This window comes from Sitophilus oryzae, unplaced genomic scaffold (genome assembly GCF_002938485.1).
Source record: "Sitophilus oryzae breed Bouriz unplaced genomic scaffold, Soryzae_2.0 scaffold_1620_pilon_pilon, whole genome shotgun sequence".
In the NCBI taxonomy this organism is placed as follows: Eukaryota; Metazoa; Arthropoda; class Insecta; order Coleoptera; family Curculionidae; genus Sitophilus; species Sitophilus oryzae.
The window spans coordinates 6,360,001-6,386,621 of record NW_022146304.1 but is presented as its reverse complement, the minus strand read 5'-3'; the positions used below and the strand labels follow the sequence as shown (position 1 = coordinate 6,386,621).

The window sequence follows — 26,621 nt, the reverse complement described above, 5'->3', positions numbered from 1 at the left end:
GCGATTTGGAAAAGTAAACCAACAAGTCATTAAAGAAGAAATTGAAAATATAAAACCAGATAACACCCGAAAATCAAAATCAAGTGTATGGAAACAGTTTGTTGAATTTTGTGATGAAAAGTCGTATAATATTCATGAGTGTATGAGTGTAGTACAGCTGGCTACTATACTGGAGGACTACGCATTTAATATGAAAAAGAAAAATTTTGAAGATTATAAGGAAAGTGTGGTCAAAGTGATGTGGAACTCTACTGCTAAGCAGTTGCAAGAAATTTATTACGAAAAATATAAAATAAAATTTAATCCGTTTTCTGATGTGGAATTTGTGACCGCCAGAGCTGCACGCGATGCTAAGCGCAAAATACTACAGAGAGATTCAGCAAAAAGAAAAGTGAGTGCTTCAGCCTTAACCAGTGACGAATACAAAAAAATTATTGAAATGTGGGATGAAAATACTCCAGATGGGTTGCAGCGTAAATTTTTTCACATAGTTTCACATGAGCTGGCATGGAGAGGAGGGGAAGGACATTCTGCTTGTATCCAATACTTCAAAGAAGAAACTGATAATTTCGGAAACCCAAAAGGTCGGATAGAATATAATCCAATTTTCTCTAAAACCACACAAGGTGGTTCTAAAAAACTGTCGGATAGTAAATGGTTGATTAGAAATTTCGAAAATCCACAAATGTGTCCGGTTCGCTTGTTTAGAAAGTTGATGGAAAAAAGGGGAAATCTTATTCAAACCGACAGACTATTCTTAACACCAAACCCATACTGGAATCAACCCAATTCGAAAGGATGGTACAAGAATAGCCCAGTTGGTAAGAACATTGTATCTTCATGGTTTAAATCAGCAGCTTCAGATATAGGAATTGACACTAAAAAAGTTAAAATAACCAATCATTCTGCAAGAGCAACAGCTGTTTCGAATTTGGCCAAGAAAGGAGTTGGTGAACAACAGCTCATTAAAATTACTGGACATAGTAATAGTCAGTCGATCAAACCTTACTTACAGTTGGACGCTGAACATCATCAACAGATGATTGAATCCATGAGGAGCATTTCATCAAGTACTAGCCAGTTCAATCATGATCAGAGCACAATGCAAAATAAAACAGAAAATACCCAGATTCAAACCACCAATTCAAGCCAGCCTACAAACATTTACAATAATTGTGTTTTTAATATTAATAAAACCTATAATTACTAAATGTGTTTCGTTATTATTTTGCTATATTAGTCGATATCATTAAAGATTTGGCATTGAAGATAATTCAACATGAAATAAATTCTAAAAAAATCATATAGATATATCCATCATATTTCGTTAAATAGAAAAATACCAGCTTTAGTTAAATAAAGGCGGCAGAACTATATTTTTTAGAACATGGCAATTTCGAAGAAATTCATATGTAGGTATATCTAACATATTTCCTTAAATAAAAAATATTACCAACCTTAGTTACATCAAATGCTAAAACTCAAATGGGTAATATTTCAATATATAGACATTGTAGTTCATTCACATTATGATTGTAGATCTTATGTTTACCTTTTCAACTGTCAAAATATTTCCACTAAAGTTTCGTGGCGCCTCGAAAAAATTTCCGGAAATTTTTTCAGTTGCCATGGTAACTAGTCAACATTAAAGCATGTTATTGGTTGAAAAGTAGAGGTGTGAAATTTTCACTAAAATTTATCCGTTGCCATGGTGATTTGTCAAAAAAACACGTTTTGATTGGTTAAAAATTACAGGTGTGGAATTTTCGATGATTTTTTTTTAATGGGGCGATTATAAAGCTCTACTAACTCTATCCGTAGAGGCTTCACTATGGTCGTTTAGCTACTTACCGTGTCCGAGATATTTGCGTTTTTCGATATTGGCAAAATTTCTTGATCCAACTCTATTAGCAACCTTTAAAACATTTCAATCTCATTAACTTCCGAAAGTTAAAAAAAATGAACAGAAATTCTTATAAACATGGGTATGAAAATGCATAGTTTTAGAATTACAGGATGTTAAAACTTTTTAAAATTAGGTTGTTTGTAATTATCTTAAATACCATTATTTTTTTATTCGAAATTGCTGTCGGTTGAACTAATAGTAATAATAACTAATAGTAATAATATTTAATAATTAATTAGGTAAAATATATAATTTATTATTTTTATTTTTATTAGTTTTATTAATTGTTAATTCAAGGAAGCCGAATTCGACAAAATATCAGAGATAACTTTTAATTGGAATTAAACGGACTACACAATTTTGATATCAAAGGAGAAAAGTCAGTGGCGCACATGTATTTTCTTTGAAAAATATTCCAGTGATAACCCATATGCATCTCCCTGATTAATTTATCGACACTTTTTTAGTATTTAAATACGTAGCTCTTATAGTAACTTTTACCCTCAAAATTTCATTCGAATCACTAAAAGTTCTTGGAAGAAAATTATAATAAACCGAAAGATTATTAAGACTTTAACACCCTGTAGCTACGAAACAAAGCAGAATCGGACCTATGTTGATATGAAAAATAAATCTTATTTTTACGTGAGGAATCTCCCACGAAAGATGGTATATGTTTTTTGAAACTCCCTGTATACACGATCTTTGACAAAGATATTTTATAGTTTAATACCGGGCTAAATGCCATATTGTCAACAGAACTATTCTTTACTATTTTATTAAAAGAAAAACGTAATTTTTACAGTACCAGAAAATGAAATAAACTTTCTCAGAGACATATTTACAAGACAAAAATCAGAACAATAGTCAAACAATACAATTTTTAATATAATAATTTTAATATCTTGGATATTAAACTTCCTGACTTACTCTAGGTACAATTTTTTTTAGTTCAACTCAATCTTATCCAGACAAGACAAAAGAAATGATATTAGTAATTTATCTGGCTTGGAGTGGATTTAGCTCCGACTAAATCCGTTTTCTGTTTCGCTTTTCAGTCAAAATAAATAATGGATCCTTTAAATGGACGATTTATTAGAGTAAGTAGCTCTTGATGACGTAAGTAAATTGCTGAGAGAATATTTTTTTTCTGTTTTCGACGGGCGGCAAAAAGACCGTCTAAGCAGAGTCCGACGTAGTCATTAATCAAGGATAAATCCAATTTCCGCAAGAAATGATCGTCATTAAAAGGCCTAAAAACAAGATAATCCCCTCGAAATTCAACGGGAAATTTGGAATGTTCGTATTGTTCTCGGGTTTCGATCGAATATTAACAGAGTTTTTAATTTTTGTTGCTGGAGAGAGAAAAGTCATAAAAACCTTGAGGGAACATAAGTTTAAGAAAGTTCTTCTTACATTCAAAAAATTAGGATGTAGAATGTTTAGGAGAGGAGTTAATCACCGCGACTTTACAGATCTATTGTGTGTTCCCCTTTCTTGAGTTATAACGAGTTATAACTCATCATACAATCTCACAAAAAATTATAAATAATTTATGAAATTTTTGAATGTAAAATAATAAATTTTATATTGGTTTTCATTAGATTATACAGAGTGCTCCATCTATCTTATTTATTTTAAGCATTACAGTGTTGTCGCTTCATACAAAAAGTGGTAACATCTTTGTTTTTTAAATGGAACACCCGGTATATTATTACATTGTTGAAAACTACTTTGATATCCCATAATTTGTATATTTTTATAACATATACCTATTTCTGATAGTTTTCCAGATAAAAAATACAAAATGTTTAAAATTGGCAAAAACATGATCTTGAATAAGCATTAGTTAATTATAAATTCGGCATATTGAAAGCTGAAATTTGGTTTATAGGAAAGTCGGCATATTCAATCTATCTAAATCAGCTCATTGGATATCAGGTCAGAAAAAATAATTATTTCCGTTTATTATAAAATTACTCAAATCTTTGTTATTTTAAATTCAACCCGTGAATATTTTTTAAAAAATCAAAACCCAAATGAAATTGATTTTCAACGATATATAATATTCCTATACCTAAACCTTCTGGTTTCTTCAGTATAAAGCCATTTAAAAGATAACAATTCTATTTATAATAATTGTTTCGTTTAGAGGAAATCGTTACCATGACAAATGTTCAAACTTTATAAGTATCAATTAGAGTTTACGTGCTAAATGTCTAAAATTGTCATGGTAACGAAATTCTTGAAATGAAACTACCGTATGATCGAATAAAAACGGCGTCAGCGATGGTTATGAAATGAAGATCGCTGTCATTTTATATGTAAAATTATATGGGAAATGTTATCTATCGTCATTTCCAAGCCAACTGGACTCTGTTTTTTTAGATCATACGGTATAATAATAAAATTATTAATTTTTAAATAGCTCTTCTTAAGAAACCGGAAGGTTTAGATATAGGAACATGATATATCGTTGTAAAGCAATTTTATTAGTCTTGATTTTTTGAGTAATATTCATAGGGTTGAATTTAAAATATTTATTACAAATATTTGAGTAATTTTATAACAAACACACAGATCGAATATATCGACTTTCGTTAACTTATAAACTAAATTTCAAGTATAGTTTCCAAAAATGTAATACTATACTGGGTGTTCCATTTAAAATAAGAAATATGCTACCATTTTTTGAATGATGCGGCAACACTGAAATGCTAAAAATATTTTACAAAGATTGAGCAAGTGCCTTTATGTAAAAAATCCATATTTTCAAAAAAATTATGACACCGGTTCTCCATAAACGTCTAACGTACCATCATCGCCGTGAATCACCCTATATTTTATCTATTAATGCATTTCGATACAAATAAGATACTTCACAAATATTACGAATTAAGTATCATAAGCATACGATAACAAAAAAAAACAGCGTCAAAGACGGCTGGGGAATGATAATCGATGATAATTTTGGCGCGGTCAATCCCTATACGTCATTACTTGACCGATGTTCTTCTGTATTTTTAATGGCACATGGCACTTGGGGGGCTTAACATGGCTAGTGGGCCTTAAAACGGTTGTAACTAATTTTTTTATCGAGTAAACATTATTTTTAAATGGTATAATAATTTAAAAGTCTAGAAAAAAATTACATTTAAAAAATTATCTTTGACTGTCATCTCTCAACCGTCTATGACGCCGTATTTTTTCGAGCGTACGGTAAAATACAATGGAGAAAAAAACAGCGTCAGAGTTGGCTTGGAAATGAAAATCGCTGGCGTTTTATATGTAAAATTATATGGCGAATGTCGTAAGTTATGATTTCCAAGCTAACCTGGTGCTGCTTTTTTCGATTATACCAAAAGGATTTTTTGGTGGGGCAAAGCTGGTGTTTGGTTCGATAGCAGGTGGAGTAGCTACTTGAACATTCTGTATATGCCCTGATAATGTATTCAATCAAAAAACTTGATTTGATTAGTAACATCAAAACACTCCAAATTTAAGAAAATCGATAATAATGATATTAAAAATATTGTTTTTACTATTAGTAGAGGGAGAAGAGTAGAGGAGGAGGATGGTAAATCAGCTAAGAACCATGCAAAGTAAGCTAATAAACAAGAATAAACAGGTTTACACAAGAAACAACCGCTTTAAAACCGAAATACACATTGACATTGTTAAAATACATAGAACATTATGGAAAAATGTTGTTAATTGGGTATAATAAGACTATAGTAAAATAGTGCAAGTGGAGTAGCTGCTTAAACATAATGAACATCCTGTATATGACATACTTAAATGAGTATTCTACTTTCTTATAAACTTTTTTTTTTAATTTTGAATTTCTAGGGTAAACCGTTTTTGAAAAATGGTCATAATAGTGCGATTTTGGAACACCCTATATAATAAAATAACGCGGTAGGAAAAAACCACACCAAAAAAGCTTATATGAAAAACTCAGTTTTTAAAAATAAAATATTTCCTGATTTTTTTCGCGCTTACTTATTTTCATCCTGTATATTTATAGTTAAACTACTAATTTTTGGATAGGTAGGTATATAATATTCTTAACAAAAGATATATAATTTTATGCAGAATCTAAAAATAAATTTAAAAAATATGTTATTGATTCAAAAAGTACATATTATCCGTTACATTTTTTTAGAGCACCCTATATACTTATAAAAAAATTACATTGTTTGCTTGAATATTTCTTGAAACTATTGGATTTAATATTTTCCCCTAATTCTTTAAAAAATTATATTTCAGAGAAAAAAGAGCATTGCTCTATCGTTGACTGACCCTGTACATGTGTTTATTTGTGTAAAAAAATAGTGCAAATATAAATCCCATATTTAACCACTCAAAGCTTTATTATATAAAGTAAAACTCATACATCAAAAATATTTTAATATAAACCTAACTTAGAATTATTTTTATTCCCAAAAAATATCTCTTAAATGTACCTATGATCTGAAATTCTAAAGATATATTTTTCATTACGATTCTTTCTAAATTACCAAGTACGAATAATGATTGTTAAATTATTGTGGAATATACAAAACCGTAAATGAAAATTGCTTATCAACTGTTACGTATTAAATACATGTAGTCAAAACATCCTACCTTGTTTAACAGGAACTAAGACATAACCAGCCAAAAAGAAAATAATTAAACCATGTTTTCACTATTTTCACTACACTATCCACTAAAATATTACTCGAAATACAAGAAAAATACAAGCAAATGTTCTATCCACGAACAACTTATCTGTTTTTGAAACGGAGAAAAAGATTAACCTTTTTTGTCAAACTTTATTGTTCGTTGCTAGGTTACCACGGCCAAAGGTATGTCAACGCCAACTTTACCAAAGATCTCTCACTGTACAGCGACACAAAAGCATTATATAACAGAAATAAGTAATAATATGTATTGATATTTATTTTTTGGTATTATTACGCTACATATTAATTGGAAAAAGAATGATATATTTATTATATGAGTTCAATACTTCATTTTATATTATTACACAGGGTGTTAATAAAAAATATACATTTTTAAGATCAAGAGCCGGTTTTTCTGTTCAAAAAAGTCATATATCAAGCGGTATATTTGAGATTTTCACTTAAATCTTTTTACAAAACATCAACCGGCAATAATAAGACACATTTTACAAATACTTTCATAAATATACAGGGTGATTTAATATATCTCTACACTAAAATTTTATTTTTTAAATAGAATGATTTATATTTTTTGCTTGGTGGATTTACCATAAAATGATCCATTTCAAAAATACCATAATATCATAATCTATATCGAGTGGTTTCTTTATAACCGTTTTTAAATTTCTAGGCATTTATCTAATGCTCTCTCAAAGAACCCCATTTTTTCATGATATTTTGACGACCCCCATCATCAATGAATCAAATCAAAAAATCGTCCGATTTAAATGAAATTTGGTATGTTGATAGATTGGACCAAGGCTAACTTGACCGTGTACGACTCGTGTCACTGTGACAGTTAGTTTTGACGTAAGAAACGTTAAAAGTTGATGTCGTCCGATCGCGACCAAATTTGGTGGGTAGGCTATGTGAGCGATGGTGCATACGGTCCCACCCTGCAAGTTGGATACGACGTTTCGTTTACATCTTCATCAGGGTGGGACTAACGATTTGATATTGAAGAAAAATGTGGGTCAATTTCGGCATAATTGGGGACGGGCTACAGGACGACGCCCTCTACGTTTCGAACCGATGCCTCTAAATGAACTAAGTCATCAGAATTTTTCTTAAATGGGTTGATTGGAACCAAACTAGGCACGTGGATACAGCTACCCGAATGAAGTCCTCGGACGGACAGACAGACAAACGGAAGTAAGAGGAAGTTTAACTTCACATATGCGTACATAGTGCACATACAATTTTTTTTACATCGTTGATATACAGGGTGCCGCATCTCATTCGCCTCGGTTGATTATACGAAAACGGAAAGATGTAGAAACAAAATATTTTATGGGTATATATAGAGAGGCAATGTGCATAATTTAAAATTATTTTGAAATGTACAGGGTGTATCAGAACTAAGATTCATACCAAAGTCACAAATTACCTATAACAGATGCGAAAGAAAGCGACTGCATCGGAAACCGCTCGGCAAACCCGACACGCCTATTGAGTGGTGTAAATACACCAGTCGTTTAATTAATTTGTATATCTTATTTAAAATGGGATGCAAATGTGTTTATTTTATAAGGAAAAAAAAAGATATTATAGTATAAAAAATTAATTTATTTAACAAAATTTAATTAAAAATGTGACAAAATAGTTACCTTTCTATTGGTTCTATCGGACTTTTTTCGACTATATAAATCTTTATTTGTAAACTTTAATACATCAAATATTTTCAATCTAATAAATCATTTAATGATGTAAATAAGAGGAAATTTCTCACATGGGTGGTCAAATTCTATAGTTTTCATTATATCAAACAGCCTCTGAATGTTTTCTTCAGTGCAAAACTCATCAAAATTTAATATAAATAATTTTTCCAGCCTGTAAATAAAATGAACAAATTTTTCCACTTTCATGATCAAAGGCTTTTAAATGGGTAAATAATTTCAAGTTATCCAGAGATTCGGATTCTATTGCAAATTTTAGACAAATATCACATTGATGTATTTGAAGACCCTTTTTAATGATGTAGTCAAACATAATTAAAGGCTTGCAACTAAAGTCAAACATAATTAAAGGCTGAGTTGAAAACATTTCTCAGAGGCTGTTTGATATAATGAAAACTATAAAATTTGACCACCCATGTGAGAAATTTCCTCTTATTTACATCATTAAATTATTTATTAGATTGAAAATATTTTATGCATTAAAGTTTACAAAAAATAAAAATTTATATAGTCGAAAAAAGTCCGATAGAACCAATAGAAAAGTAACTATTTTGTCACATCATTAATTAAATTTTGTTAAATAAATTAATTTTTTATACTATAAATATCTTTTTTTTTCCTAATATCCTACGAGCTGATATAATATGACGAGCAATCTATTAAATTACTGTGAGATTATACAGAAAAGTCCACAGACTTCGAGACATAGGAAAATCAAGTCCATTTAGCGTGTGTCCAAATTTTGACAAGTTTTCAAAAATGATAGTTTTGTTTAGACTGACGTTTAATTTCACCTGACTTCTCGGTGAATGATTTCTTTTTATGGGGGTACATAAAATCTAAAATTTACGGCTATTCAAAACTTGGAGCAGTTAAGGCAGAAAATATTTAATGACTTTGACACTGTCACCCCTGATATGTTATCCAATGTGAGAAGGGATCCAAGAGATAGAAATCCAAGAGATTTGAAACATCTTTTAGCGATTTATAACATTCTCAAATGAATTACAGGTGCCCTTATTTTCTATGAAAATCACACAGCTTTTTCATAGTCGCTGCAGTTGCTATAGCTATAAAAACTAATTTTTTAAGGTGTGAAAATTGCGACACACGCTAAATGGGACTTGATTTTTCGTATGTCTCGAAGTCTGTGGATCTTTTTGTATGCCTCGATAACATATTGGTGCAGATTATTTTCACCCAAACAAATAATAACCCAAACTATACATTGATGCGGATGGTCTATGAACTCTTTCTGAAGGTCACAGAAACCTGAACGCATAATTCGGTGTTCTTTCGCATCTGATAGGTAATTTGTGCCAAAGTTATATGTTTTCTTATGGAACACTCGGCATTTTATTTCATTTTTGGATTTTTGGACATAAATCAAGGCATTTTTTATAAGCGTTTAATGTGTTTAAATGCTTTCGTTTTTGAGATATTTAGAGATATTTAAATATGCATGCTATAATAAAAGAGTTTGTCAACACCCTGTACATTACTTTAGTTAAGTTAATTCTTGTGCTGATTTTGAAGCCAGAAAAATAAACTTTATTAAAAAAATTATTGCTTCCTTTAATGTATACAGGGGCATCAAAAATTGCTGGTCTATTTTAAATATTTATTTTACATAAAAACTTCGTTATTTTAAATACAACACTATATTTTTTAAAATAAGTCGAAGCAGATTTAAATGCTCTTTCAAACTATATTACGCGGTTTCCTATACCTATCTGGTTCAGATTTTGAATAAAAAACCATTTTTCAATAAAATGGCAGTCAAGATGGTTGGCGTCGCCATGGAAATTTGCCAGTGACAGTTAGTAGCTATTTTTAAAATCGACATTAGGTTATAGACTTAATTTAATTTTATAACAATTTACTTTTATTTAATTTACCTACAAACAGTTTGATAAGTAAGTATTTTTATTATTTTATGAAGAAAAATAAAGGAAGTAGTTCTTTGATTTATATTACGATGACCTGTAGATATATTGGATTTTCTAGAAATGAGCCAATTAAGGCAAATTCATTTTCTTCACTTCCAGCGACAGGTTTCTGCCTAATAGGTTTTTCATATACCACACTATCAGCGTCTGCGAAACAGGAAAAATAGTTTTTCAAAGGAATGCTTGTCAAGAAAATTCCTATTTGGATATCTGTGAGCATAAACCCTTCAGGCCAACAAGCAATTGTCCTCACAAAATAAAATTACCAAGTAACATATCCACTCTTTCCGCCAGTAGATACTTCATCATTTTTCTTGATAAAATAATAAATACTTCCTTATTAACTCTATTGTAAGTAAATAAAATAAAAGTAACCTGTTATAAATTTAAATAAGGTCCATAAACTAATGTCAATTTTGAAAATAGCTACTAAGTGTCATTAGAAAATTGCTATCGCGACACCGGCCACCTTGATTACAATTTTATTGAAAAATCGCTTTTTATTCAAAATCGGAGCCAGGTAGGTATAGGAAACCCTTATATAGTTTGAAAGACCATTTAAATATGCTTCGACTTATTCAATATATATAGTGTTGTATTTGAAATAACGAAAAGTATTTATGTAAAATAAATGTTTAAAATAGACCATCAATTTTTGATACCCCTGTATACATTTAAGGAAGCAACCAATTTTTTTAGTATAGTTTATTTCTCTGGCTTGAAAGTCAGCACAAGAATTAGTTCTGAAAAGTAATGTACAAGGTGTTGACAACCTTTTTTATTATAGCATGCATATTTAAATATCTTTAAATATCTCAAAAACCAAAGCTATAGTACAATTCTTTTAAAAGTTCCTCAATATGGCCGACCTAGTTACGAAAATTGGTAATTTTTTTTAATAAAAAATAAGTTGGCGTTAGCGAATTCAGAAGTTGATTTACTCTTTGGTTAACAATAACATTTTTCAGGATTGTCAAGTTGACGTTAAAGTTAGGTTATTATTAGGTGGTTGTCATAAATAAAAACAGATTATTGAAATGATTTAATAAGAATAAAGGTATTTACCGCAGATCCGAAGAGATTTTACTTAAAGGTATTTTATAAACTTTCTTAGTGAGAATAGTAACTCCCCTGTTCTTATATTTCAGTTAAAGGGACGTAAGAACTATAGGAAGTGAATTTTTGTTTTCATGTTTTGACGATATCTGAGAGTTCCTAGAATTATCAAGATTATTGAATAATTATAGTTGTTTAATAAGTGAAATTAATGGAAGACTCTTGGAAATAGGATGATGCATTTCATGTTATAGTTGATAGATCACCCCAATGCTCTTAATTTGTTTTTATTTCAGTACAGTTACATCTTATTTAAATAGTTCTTTTATATACTGTTAAACTGTATCAACTACAAAGTCTTTAGCAAAAAGTTATAAGGTAATAAATTTTGTAGATATAATTTATGAAAATTTATATATAAAAATTAGAACACAATCCTCTGAGGAAAAAAGAAATACTCAAAAACTCATTAAATATATACTTTAATAAAAATAACAACATACAAAAACATTCATGAAAACTGTAATAATCAGAACATTATCCACATTATACCTTTATTAAATTTGTGTTCACACTCCTGTCAGAAAAGCCATAAATGTTTGTTTAAATATTAACATATTTTAAATTGCCAGAAACACATCAGAGTATGTCACAACCACAACTGTAGGTTTGGTATCAGTACTAAATTTTATACCTAGTAAGTGATGCGTCAACTAACAAGTATAGGATAAAAAAGAATTTTTAATATAGAGTGTACTATACAATGTCCTTCTGCTTATTTATGAAATTACTTTCCTTTCAAATTTGAGGAATACCAGTAAAATAAAACATAATCTTAGGTTTGGTTTGGTGTTTGATATTCTAACTATATCTATTACAAACATTAAGTGCGTTTAGTGAGTAACTGTATTTTTTATTATTCTTTGTGTATCCTGTAAAGTAAAAAAAAAATATATATTTCAAGAAATATAAAAACAATGCAACAGATATCAAACAGATTCATAAAAACTACATACAATTATTGTACATATTATATACTTCAAGTGTTATTTGATGTTTAGTCCCATTACCAACATTACCTTATATAGGTCTTCTCTACTAACTCAACTTTTAAACCGGTTTTAAACCTTCTTTAGCGCGGGCATTACAAGAATCTGTAATGCCCGCGCTGTTTCCTGAAATATAAGTTTTAATCATTGGTTTTAATCTATTTATTATCATATACATATTACAAACCTGAAAATTACTGATACGAGGAAACTTCTCAAAATAATTAGAGACCTTTTTACAAACATCTGGACTAATTTATTTTCATGAATTTGTCGACGAGTCAATGTTTTCTAATACGTTTTTAAGCGTTTTGCATTTTGAATATCTTGCAGCCTATTCCTCAGTTCTGGATCGGTGAAAAGATTATTTATAACTATGTAATTAGTACTGCAGGCTGCAGGTTAAATAAAAGATCAAAATCAAGTAGAATTTGTGAATAAAAACTCAAAAAATAATGAAAATATTTAGAAAAAGGAACCGTAAACGTCAATATCAGCCAAGTTACCACAGATTATCAATTTGAACAATTTGAACCTGATTTGAACTACAGTCGATTCCAGTCTAGATATTTTCGTTGTTTAAGCCTCCCATACTGAAGTCTGCCATATTGGGAAGTTTTAAATGAATACAAGTATATAAACATATTAAACCCTTATAAATGCCTTATTTTATGTCCAAGAATCAAAAAATTAAATGAAATACCGGGTGTGTGTTCCATAAGAAAAAATATAACTTTGGTAGGGATCTTAGTTCTGACACATCCAGTACATTTCAAAATAATTTTAAATTATGTGCCTTCCCACATATACCCATAAAATATTTTCTTTCTACATCTTTTCGTTTTCGTATAATCAACCGAGGCGAATGAGGTGCGCCACCCTGTATATTAATCGGTTTAAAACGTTCTACGTCTTCCGATGCCATCTCTCCATGCCTGTCTGTCTCTCCATTCACCGTCTTCGAGAGCTCTTTCCTCCGTAAACGTGTCAATCCCTTCCTGCCAATATCTTCTCAGTCTACCCGGTTTTCTTCTTCCTGCAGGTTTCCAGTTTATGATTTGCTTTGGGTTTCTTATTTCTGCTATCCTTTGGACATGCCCGTATCATATGAGTGGTCTGTTGTATCCAAATATTTGTATTTTGTGCAACACTTAACACATTTTATTCTTTTTACATCGTTTACTTTTACTAAAGTTTGAATTAAATTTATTTTAATTATTTTTTGAACAAAAGTATTTTGAAACTCATACCATTGGACGGTTATTTTAACACCACTATCTTATTTATATTTAGTTGTAAGAAGACATAAAACTAATCTTATAATTAAAATTCCAACCGTCGGGCTTTATTATTTAATAAACAAGAACTTGATAACAACATAATTTATACCTCTATTCTAAAGCTCGACCGCATTCTGTAATTTAACGGTTCAAATATTGTTTACGACTGGAACGCTAAGGCGTTCAACAATTCACTTAACCACTCCGATAATTTTTCTCTAAGCTTTATGTCTCGAACATGCCGGCAGAAGTGAATTTAAAACCTACCACGATATATATTAAATGAGATCTCTCTTTTGTTTCACAGCATCGTAAAATAATATAAAGCACTCGAAAACAGGCACGAATTCAAAGAGTTTCCTGCCACGGTAGTTTTCTCCAGAATTAATTATTTCGAGAATTTTTCCGACCCCTTTTGTGGATGTCCTTATTAAGATGAAATGTGAGCCGAGTGGAGAACTATAATTTAGCTCTAAAGTAATTGAACCTTCTATTGAAAAAAATTGTAAAGGAACATGTTTTTCTAAATAATTGGATTTGGAAATCATGGATGCTTTTATTGTGGTTAGGCATAATTAAAGACCTCAAAAACTCTCAAAGATATGGTATACCAAAACACGTAAAGAAGAGGCTTGTTCACTATTGTAGTGTAACATTTCGTCTATCTGCAGCCTATAGAAAAAGGTGTTTCCCTTTAAAACTGTCCAATTTGACTCACCCTGTACAACTTTCTACGTATCATTAATATTACCTACATCCTTTTTCTTATATTTTTTTATCAATTTTGTTTTTATTGATCTGATCTATCAGTTTGTGTTTACTTTTGTATATCATACGTTTTGTTATGGTAATTCTTCATAAGAAGAAAAACTTTTTTACTATTGACATTTTGAGAGAAATGCATTCTTCATAAAAATTTTTGATTGTTTTAAAATGGTTAATCCCCTTTATACTTTTCAAATTTCCATACCGTTTTAGGGAAAATTAGAAAAACATGAAAATATACTTGGATTTTAGAAGTCCCAGTAAACAAAACGCGTTTCTATGGTTATATAATTTCGTTTTCATTCTCATATTTCAACGTCATATTTTTTCTGTTTTAAAATGTTAAAAAAGCACAAAATTTATTTAGTTTAATAACAGCAAAAATATGACGACACATATAGAGACGTCTTTTGATTTTTAGGAAAAATTTCAATCATATTTTCATGTTGTTTTATTTTCTCTAAAACTGTATGGAAATTTGAAAAATTATAAACAGGATTATCCATTTTAGATCAAGCAAAAATTTGTATGAAGAATGCATTTTTCTCAAAATGTCAAAAGACAATCCGGAGACGTACTGTAGACATACTAGACGTTTTCAAAGAATTAATATTCAGATGGCACATCTGAAATAGTGCACATATAGATATGCATAATATACGTGGTCCAACCTACTCGACATTGCGGATTATTCACGCTGGTTGATTTCCAATAAGCTCTAAATTATTAGATAATGTGCCCAAGCCATTATTAGCTAATTTAATTGTGTAACCAAGCAACGTTGTATATTATTGTAGGTCAGTGCCACGTCAAAATCTCTCTCGAATATATGATGCAGTAGCAGTAGTAGGGATTAATTTGCTCAAAATTATTGCGTAATGAAGGTGCTCTTATTTAATGAAGACTAATGAAGAGGCGGTCACCAGGGGCGGCTCGTAGCACTGGAAGATGGTGAGGCACATTAGAAGAGAATTTTTATTAGTATGTATATAGGTATAAAAAGTACATATCCTAAAAAAATATTTTCTTTAAAATTGCAATCGCATTACCATTTTTCTGTACAGAATTGGGTTCAGCATAAAATTCAGCATACATGACACTATTGATTTATTTGAAGCACTATATATGCGAGATTTCCATGATAATTCATATTTGAAAAATTTTATCTTTTAACAAGTGGTAAAAACCTGGAGTGAATTTAACTTATTGATATATTATTGCTTAAGTACGTATAATATAGCGAGGTATGTAGGATAAAAGAAGAAATCCGAGAAAAATTCACATTCACAGGGATTTTTTTATGGCGCGGCCAACATTGCAATATTATAATGCTATATCTCAGTTTTTTTTTTAAATGCAATACACACTGTATATTATTTTTAGTATTTTAGATACCTACAGACTTAAAAAGCGCACATTTTTGTATTTAAAATATTTCTAAATTTTTAGCAGTTGCGGAAATAGCCTTATGTAATATAATTCGCAGTATTATACCGTATGATCGAAAAAAAAACGGCGTCCAGTTGGCTGGGAATGACGATCGATCGATGACAGTTCCCATATAAATTTACATATAAAATGACAGCGATCTTCATTTCATAGCCAACGCTGACGCCGTTTTTTTTTCGATCATACGGTACCTATTACATAGGGCTATTGCAACAGTAAATTTTTATCAAAGCGACCTCAGGATATTTTCTCTTATATTTTACTCTGTATGGTAAAATTTTGTTTTTCTACCCATCCTATAAAAATAAAACAAAACGAAATCTGTAACAGGTCGCTTTACTTTTTGACTATACACAATTTATCTAGAAATGATTCGAAAAACTTTACCTGGGGAAGTCCTCTGATGATGCATGGTCCCTTTAAATCATCATATCAATCAAGAATAAGTCACTGCCCACTTTTTAGGTATTTACTTAATATGAACAATTCACATTAAAAAACGTAGACAAAACAGTGTAATAACCGGCAGAATTAATTCAAACTCTGATTCAAACTAAGCCAAATTCCCAAATAATGTAATTCTGTATTTTCAGCCTGTCGTCTAATATCTCTCGAGCTGATCGGGAACTGATCGGGAAGTGATACATATTTTTAACGAACGGTTTTTAAGGTTCAAATTTACATTTGAGGCTCGCCTCAATACAGTCTTTTTACGCGCTACTACTCCATACATTTTATCTCTCTTCAACTAAAGGTTTTGCCTATTTCTTTTCATTCTACAGAGTTAAGATTCCAGTGAACGCTGTCGCTCCGTCAGTGCGATATACCACAATACGCTAGACAAGGAAAGGCGAGAGGCAAACCTCTGCACATATACTTCTTAAAGAACAAAAGAGATGGATATACATCGTCGAATTTGTCGCATATGGGAAAGGAAGCGCGTTAAAGGAATACCATCGACGTAATTTATTGTAGAATGACGGTTAAAAAATACAATTATTATTGATGGAAATAGGGAAAAAAATATAAAATTGTGATTAAAGATGTATCGATTAATACGTGTAATTTTTCAAATGTATTGGTGAGGCACTGCCTCATCTGCCTCATAGGACAAGCCGCCCCTGGCGGTCACCCAATCGATATTAGCACGTGATAGCAATGTTCGTAAATTAGGGATGTGTAATCATCTATAATTCATATCAAATAAACTTTTAGTCACGTGGTTAAACTTAACCGGCACAGCGTTTACATATTTTCTTTTAATCAAAAATATTTTAGGAAATAAAAATAAATTAATAATTAATTATAAATATATAAACAGTTATTATTTACATCAACAAAGCTCACCTTCTTAACAGCACTTAAGGAACATAAAGGGCCATTACTACCGCTTTACTGTTTAAAATATTCTAATAAAGTTGCGATGAGTTTTTTACGGCTATTAAGCTATCTTGTACACTTCGCACTAAAAGAGGTTCTAAAAAGAACAATGTTCGACTGCTAGGTCTGCTAGTAAACATTTTTAAGCTTAAAGTTTTACAACACTATTTATTTAAACCAAAAACTCACATGACATTGACATTTTTTTCAGCAGAGCTACCACCTGGATCTCCAGCGGGAAATTTAAATTCCAGTTAGTCAGTCCTGTGCCAAATATGTCCATGGTTGGCAACAATGAATTTAAAAATCGCGCCCTCGATTACTTAATTAAAAGTTTAATTGGTATCAATTAGAGGTATAGCAGAGGCCGGTACAAAAAAATATATTACTGAAATTGAAAAAAATCATTGTCAATTTTATAATTTTGGTACATACTTCCTAATATTTTTGTTAGATCATACAGGGTCCGGTGATAGTGCGTCGTAGCTTCTATAATAAATAATGAAATTTTGTATAGATGCCCGACGCACTATTGCCAAACTCTGTATACCAATAATAAATGTTTTCCAAGTACACGAGTCCGCCTAAAGGGCTCACAATAATTATTGGTACACTTGCCAAAAGTGTACAGGGTGGTCGATATTGGTCTGTTTTAACAGAGAAAACCTATTTCCTGACTAGATAGAGCAAAACCGACATAGATGTCATGGACTCGATTTCTCAGACACATTTAATGTCGTAAACCGCCTGTTGATATTTTCACTGCCAACTGAGGTACGGGGTCTTTTTGATTTTTTTGCCATTTGGAAAATTGCCCGTAACTTTTGTATTTCGCGGAATAATAAAATTCTGTAAAACGTTCTTAAGGCACTTTTTTAAGCACAATCCAGTGGCGTAGTCAGTTTTTTTCTATACATGCCCTTTTTTCCAGAAATAATAAAAAACATAATTTTTTAAATGGAAATCATAGTTGGCTATGAACTTAGAAAAATGCTGGCGTTTAACCCTTTCCAACGATATAAAGTTATGTGTATTTATTTCTAAGAATAAGAGAAATATTAGATTTTATATCTTTGTATCTAAACGGGCCTTGATTTTGTGTTGACCTAGTTTTTATCGCAATTTAATATTCTATATTACACAGGCCGACATGATTTTTGTAACACGAGTCAGTTGCAGAATTTCTTCATAAAAATATGCTTCTAATAACAGAAAAAATACTCCTGAAGCTCCTACACGTACCACTTTTCAGTTGCCTAATTACGCCTCTTTTTTGCAGGTAGTCAATTTTATAGATGTCAGGTATTAAGTCTAGGTAGATTCGTTTACATACAGGTAAATTTTATGATGGGATGATTGAAAGGGACGCATTTTGTGCACTATAATATATTGTGAAAAAACATAAGAGAGTTCAGTTTTCAGTTTGATTTTCGACGTGAGTTGTTCTATGCGTGTAGATAAATAGTACGAAAATGTCAAGTCAAACGCGCCGCAGTTGTAAAGTGTCTCCTGATCGATTTTGTTACATTTGTTGAGAATTTATGGTGCAATCACAAGCTGTGACCATTTTCTGAAAATGTGAAGAAAGCCTACTTCAAGTATTTTGAGTTTTGGTTGGAGATCAAGACAAGCAGTGGGCTCCTCATGTGTGCTGCGTTACTTGTAGCGTGTCGCTTGTGCAGTGGATGAAAGGGAAGAGGAAAAAAAATGCCATTTGCGGTTCCAATGGTATGGCGAGAACTAACTAACCATTTTGACGATTGCTATTTTGCCTGACGAAAACTGAAGGTTTTTCCAAAAACAAAAGCACAAGATCGAGTATCCTTAATTTGCCGTCTGCCATACGACCTGTTCTTCATGGTGCAGATCTCCCAGTGCCGATCGCGCCCTTAGACTGGCAAGGTATTGTTTTGAAGATAAGGAAGATATTGAATCAAACAGCTCTGGAGACCAGTGTACTGATCCTACCTTTACCCCAGAGGGCGGTTCCGACAAGCCACATTTGATTGTTCAAAGCGAGTTGAATGACTTAGTGCGTGACTTGGGGGTTATCAAAGCAGCAGTCAGAACTTCTTGGATCCCGGCTTAAGGAATGGAATCTGTTAGCCAATGAAACAAAAATCACCACTTTTAGAAAAGAAATGCTCCGTTCTCTGCATTCTACAGTATGGAGGATTCGTTGTGTGCATGTACTGATATCGATGGCTTAATGCAGGAACTTTCTATAGAACATTCTCCCTGTGAGTGGCGCTTATTCATAGATTCGTCGAAATATAGCCTAAAAAGCGTGTGTTATTGCATAACGGAAATTTAAAAACCCTCTATACCAGTTGCCCATTCAGTGACAATGAAGGAAACTTATGAAAATATGCGCATGCTTTTAGATAGAATCAACTACAACAGGTATAAATGGCAGATATGTGGGGACTTGAAAGTTATAGGAATTTTAGTGGGACTTCAGGGAGGATTTACAAAATATTGCTGTTTTCTTTGTTTGTGGGACAGTCGTGCAGTAAATCATCATTATGTACAGAAAATTTGGCCAGAAAGAAGTGAATTTCAAACTGGTTCCCAAAAATGTCAAGTATATCCTCTTGTAGACCCCAAAGACGTCCTCCCTGCCTCCTCTTCTTATCAAACTTGGCCTCATGAAAAACTTCGTGAAAGCTATGAATAAAGAAGGTGATGGATTTAAATACCTAAGGCAAGTCTTTCCCCAGTTGAGTGATGCCAAATTGAAAGAGGGTATTTTTATTGGACCACAAATCAGGAAATTGTTGACGACACAAATTTCACAGACACGCTTACCAGGCAGGAACTCAGAGCATGGACCTCATTTGTTAGTGTGTAGTGAGGGATTTTTGGGAAACAATAAGGATGCGAACTACGAACAATTGGTTAATGAGCTTTAGATGCTTATAAATCGCTTGGTGCCCGAATGTCTTTAAAAATTCACTTTCTCCATTCTCATTTGTCATTTTTCCCTGAAAATATGGGTGCTGTCAGTGATGAGCAAGGTGAGAGATTCCATCAAGACATAAGGACAATGGAAATTCGTTATCAAGGACGATGGGATCCAGCCATGATGGGTGATTACTGTTGGTTTTTGAAGAGAGAAGACGCGGTCCCTCATAAAAGGAAAAGTAAAAGTTTTGTTTATGTTTTGATCTCGTTTCGATTGTTTTTGTACTTTTAGGTATAAGTAATGTTTGAGGAGTGTAAACTATAAAATATAATCGGTATATAGGCTTAAGAAGTTCTTAAATCATGTTTTGAATAGCTATCTTAATATATTGAATATTGTAATATTGAATGATGTTTTATTAATGTAACAAAAAAACCTTACGTGTTACGACTTTTTTTTTGCCACTTTCGTGATTAGATAGGTTCATTCTACCACAATATCCTATTGAGCTTTGTGTTACATCGAAAAAATTTTTTTTTGTCGGCCTGTGTTATTATTTATCTGCATAATTAAAAACTTTTGAAAAGATAAATCAACATTCTATATTACTATTACCAATTACAATTAAAACACTAGGGTTACCACTGAACTATTAAATGGAGAATTTAGAGAGAATTGGGTTGGACCAAGGGGCCCATATCTTGGCCTCCTAGGTGCTGTGATTTTACTCCTTTCGACTATTTTATGGGGGAAATTAAAAGACCTTATATATAAGGGAAGAACCATTGAAACAAGAGAAGAATTACAGAAGGCTACTAGGCAAGCTTTTGGACTTATTTAACCAGTTCGCCTAATAAATCGTTGTAATTCTGTGCGCAAAAGATGTTTATTGTGTATTCAACAAGGAGGTGCTCGATTTGAACATCTTTGATTTTTTTAGAAAACTATATTCGTCACTCAAAAAATACGTTTTTTTAGTTTTGTTCTTTGTTTATTGTATCGATTTCAGTTGTAATTACTAATACTAATAAATACTATTACTAATAATAATAGAATGTTAATTTACCTTTTCAAAAGTCTTTAATTATGGAGATAAATAATAATATAGAATATTAAATTGTGATAAAAAATAATTAAGCAAATACGCCAACTCAAAATCAAAGCCCGCTTTGATATAAAGATAAAAACCCTCATATTTCCCTTTTTCTTAGAAATATATACCCATAACTTTATATCGTCGGAAAGGGTTAAACGCCAGCATTTTTTTAAGTTCATAGCCAACTACGATTTCCATTTAAAAAATTATATTTTTTATTATTTCTGACAAAAAGAACAAGCATAGAAAAAAACTGAGTACGCCACTGGATTGTACTTAAAAAAGGGCCTTAAGAACGTTTTTACAGAATTTTATTATTCCGGGAAATAAAAAAGTTATGGGCAATTTTCAAAATGGTAAAAAATTCAAAAAGACCCCGTATCTCAGTCGGCAGTGAAAATATCAACAGGCGGTTTATGCCATTAAACGTGTCTCAGAAATTGAGCCCATGACATCTATGTTGGTTTTGCTCTATCTAGTCAGGAAATATGTTTTCTCTGTTACAACATACTAATTTCGACCACCCTGTACACTTGTCGAAGCGTTCAAACGAATGCACCAGGATTTTAAGTAATGTTCGTTCTGGGGTACTTATTGAAATGGACACGTCGCCGTTTGTATCTGTTCTGTGCCGTCGTCGCGTCGCACAGTAGTTCCCTCCCTTATAAAAATTTGGCCAAAACTCAATATATCGAAAAAAATTATTTTGATCATATATGATCAAATATTTTATAATCTATATTTAAAAACATGAAAGGTTTGTTATAAAAATATATTTTGGAAAAATGCACTTTAGAGCACCTATGTAATAACATTTTATATACAATAGTCTAAAAAAGCATTTAACTATTTTTGTATCGACAATGAATAAATTACTCGCTTAGTGTTTTCAAAATAATATAAAATAGTGCATATTATAATTAGACTATACTGCACGTATACTTTCCTCATATAATATCAGTTTTTGATAAATAAAATGAAAAAAAATAATACTAACCATTTCAAAATATCAAATATATTGTACCTTTGAAATATATTTTTATACATAACTAAATCAAGGATATCGAAGCTGAACTAAGTGATTGTTTTTAACTTAAATGAAACTTCATAATGTCTTTTTTAAGAACCATGTCAAATTAGCTGCTAATATCTGCTATTCAGCATAAATTGTCTTCGTAAACAAAAGTTTTATATAAATGTTGCATGGCTAAGAAATGTGCATTTAAAAAATTGAAATAGAGTATTTTAAATATTACATTGTTAGCCACGCCATAAAAAAATAACCGGCACACATTAATGTGAGTTTTTCTTCACAAATTTATTCTCGTTTCTTTGGTGTTAAGAAAATATTGGTAAAGTTCAGGGTATTAACATAGTATAGTACTAGATATTAACAAATATAAATTAACTTCAGGTTTTAACCAATTTTCGGATATATGTAGGTACCTACTATTATTAACCAAAATTTTAATAAAGAAGAAATAGCATGGCAACACCGCATAGTTTTCCAAATAAAAATAGTGTCCTATATGCACAATTTTATGCTGAATCGAATTATGTACAGAAAAATGGGAGCTGTGATTTAAAAAAGACAACGCTTTATCATTACTTTTTTTGATACCCTGTATATAACAAAATATTTTTAGGATATGTACTGTTATAAACCATGCAAATATCTATATAATACTTTTTTTCATATTTTCGTCTACAACGATGATATTGGACTTTCTCACACTAATAGTCCACTACAGAGTGGACAGAGTGGATACAGATCTATCTATTTATTAGCTTATGAACTATATACCGGTTATGTTCTAACCATTCTTCAATCTGTTTTTTTTCAATTTTTGTTAAATACCTTTATAAAGTAATATAATACCCTTGTAATTATTGGTAAATAAATAACACTTTTAAATTCTAATGAACCATCATCATTGAAAACGCCTAATGATTTTATATGTTAGGCAACTCCAAACGCCTAAATATTTATAGATTTACTAAAAAATATTAACTGATACATTCATTTTCACTGATATAATAAAATACAGGTTTTGGCCACGTACGTCCATAAGAGCGAACCAGTGTGCGTCGTGTGATTGCCAAGCTTGCCAAAAAAAAAACAATTTTAGTAATTTTCAAGTCAATCTGATGATGATGATCATCATCATCATTTTCAGCTTATTCCATCTTTTCCACAATTATGGAGTAGCCTTCCTCATATACTTAGATACTCTCTCTGTAATTGGACCCATTATTGTCTATTATGAGCTATGCGGACCCAAGTTATCCCTGCTAATTTTCGAATATCATGGTCCCATCTTAGGTTTAGTCTTCTTCTAGGTCTCTTAATTCCTCGTGGGTACCATGCTGTAATTTTTGTAGTGGATGACATCTATTAAATGGGTCTTTTGTCGCATTCGCTCTATCCTTTTACGGTCTTTCTTGGGATAACCAGCATATTTCGTTCCATTGAGCGTTGTGCGACCTGCAGTTTCCTTGTAATGTCCCTTTTAAGTGTCCAGGTTTCGCATGCATAGGTCATGACTGGTAGTACATAATGGTCGAATGTTTTCTTCTTTAGATAAAGTGGCATTCTAGATTCGAATATGATTGAGTTTTTTCCATAAGTACTCCATGCTAACTTAATTCTTCTGTGTATTTCTGGTAGTAGAAATCCCGAGCTATGTATTAGTTGTCCCAAATATATACAGGGTGTTTCAAAACAAATGCGAAAAACTTCAGGGAGTGATTCCTTATTCAAAATAAAGGGTAGTTTGCTTAATAAACGTTGGGTCAAAAGTCAACCATTAGGGAGATATCGCGGTACAAAGATGGCGGAAAAATAATGTTTTTATTTTTTGTCTTGAAAACGAAAAGCGATAGACTAATGAAATTTTATGGAAGCATTACTATTATGAAAACACACTTTTTGGTAATTTTTTCACTTTTTTAAAATGAGTGGAAGGGGTTGAAATAAACTACCCCTATCATTCTTGTTAACGAAATTTAAAGAAAAATCTTATCAAACACATGTAAAAAAATTAATTTGGATAGCTTAGTTTGTTTAGAAACTTTTTTATCTCTTGTGTTTTTTTGATAAAACTCGCCGATTTGCAATTAAAAAATAAAATGTAAAGCATTACATGTCAGGAAAAAAAACTTTTAGATGAAGAACCTAGGGGCTGCTTTAATTTTTTTAGGAAAAAATCTAGTCGGCCGCTGTCACTTTTTTAGGAGGTTTCTAATATTATTTTATTTGACATTACTCTACTGCAATACGTTATTATCTTACGATCAGTTAATTATTCCGAAGCCTTTTTATGATCTATTTAATTGCGTAAAAAAGGAGTTTTTATTACGTATTACATAATCAGTAAAACAATAATGGTTAATTTCACTAATGCTGAAATGGCAGATTTGCATTTTATGTATGGGCGTGCAAATGGAAATTTCTTGGAAGCTTGTCGTTTTTATACAGAAATGTATCCGAATCGTAGACCTCCCCACCACAGCACGTTCACTAGGCTTCATCAAAGGCTGCATGAATCTGGAACTTTCGAAAAAAGAAGTTTGGATACCGGCCGACACCGCCATATTCGAACACCGGAATTAGAAGTTGCTGTCTTAAATATTATTGAAGCGCAACCTGAGACAAGTACCAGGAAAATTGCAGCGGAATTAAATACTTGTGCATCAACTGTATGGAGGATATTAAAAGAACAGCAGTTATATCCTTACCATATACAGAGAGTTCAAGCTCTTTTACAAAGAGATTTCGAGCCGAGAATGACATTTTCCCAATGGCTTTATCCATAAAATAATAAATACAAGAAGAAGTGTCAAGTCAATGTTAAATTATGGAAACAGCGTGGCTGCCTGGGTAACTAATTTTCAGATATGGCGGCTGGGACATTTGACATGACATAGACATGACAATTTCAATTTTATGAAATTTATTTCCGTTTCCGGTTTTTAATGGCGGGCTGTTCAGGAGGTTTAAATGAGTGTTAATATACTTTTACTCTTTCTAGTAGTAAATAATACAACAAAATTACTCAAAATATTTATTTGGAATTTAGAGCAATGTAAATATGCAAATCAACACAATTAAAGAGCTATAATCCAATAAACTACTGTATCAATATCAAATATTTAAATAATATCAGAGATGCTGTGTTAAACTGAATTAGTAAAGTAACAGTGCATTGACTTACAGAAACTTGAAGATAAATAAATGTTTTCACAGCTTCACGGGCATAAAACTAAATAACTGGAAGCAGGAAAAAAGGCAACCGGAACCCACACAAAACCTGAATCAAAAAAATATGTAAAAAACATAAATATAGGTACATAAGACTTTTGTGAATTAAATCAAACAGGACTTGAATGAAAATAAAATTAATAAAAAATATAATACATATACATCTAATACTTCATTTGTATTTTAAAAATAATCTACATACATAGATTTATAGCATTATTGTTATGAAAATACATAATAGGTACCTATGTGATATGTAATTACGCATTTCTGTTCATCTTGTAGAAAATTAATATAGGCTAATAATAGTTCAATAATCATAATTTACCTTGTATAACTTGCTTTCAATTGCTTTCAAATCACCGATCAGTCTTTAAAGTAGAGATACGGAAAAATCCTTGGCAAAGAATATCCTAAGATCCTTGGGTTTAAAGCTAAAAAAATATAAAAACAGTTAACATATTATCTATTTTTACATATAATATGGCCCATACCTACTACACGCAGAAACGTCGATTTCATCATTTTCTTCATGTAATTAATATCATATATACTTTTTATTAAAGTGTTAACAAGGAACTTATACCAAAAAACATCATCTTTGTACTTATAAATTTCAGCCGAAATATCAGAAACAAACTTCCAATCAAATCTAAACGGCAAAAATTAAAATGGCGCCCGAGCTTGCCAGAGGCCTCGGGAGCTGACGCTGACACACAGATAAAAGACAAAAGAACAGGACGCCGACGTGCATAAAAATGTTCCGTAGCAGAAATTGACAGAAATCATATAGAAATATTCAGATTTTTGTCTAGGACAGTCTAGAAGGCCATGCTTTCTGCCTGGGTAGGACCGCGCCAGAACTGTTTCCAATTTTCCGGTTTACTGTCACCCCCCTGGTTTCATCAAATGAATATGGAAAACCCTTTTTTTTGTTCAAAAATTCTTCTTTCGGACGAAGCTAGTTTCTCAAGAGATGCAATTCAAAACTTCCATAATAGGCATGTATGGCTAAGAAAATCCTCATTCGGTTATAGAATCTAGACATCAATATCAGTTTTCCGTTAACGTTTCGATAGGAATTGTCGATGAACATTTAATTGGGTCCCATTTTCTACCTTTAAG

At 31.4% G+C, this 26,621-nt stretch overlaps 1 protein-coding gene across 5 annotated transcripts in view; it reads right to left on the bottom strand.

The window, feature by feature from the left end:
* Nucleotides 1-26,621, bottom strand: part of LOC115880220 (complexin) — a 983,791-nt gene that overhangs the window by 383,966 nt on the left and 573,204 nt on the right. Inside the window, exon 1 of one of the 5 annotated variants that reach the window (XM_030897375.1) lies at nt 6,533-6,660. The exons of the other annotated variants lie outside the window; for them this stretch is intronic. The gene's annotated coding sequence lies outside the window, so the exon portion shown is untranslated. Of the gene's footprint in view, nt 1-6,532; nt 6,661-26,621 lie in introns of those variants that run through there. 5 annotated transcript variants of the gene reach the window in all.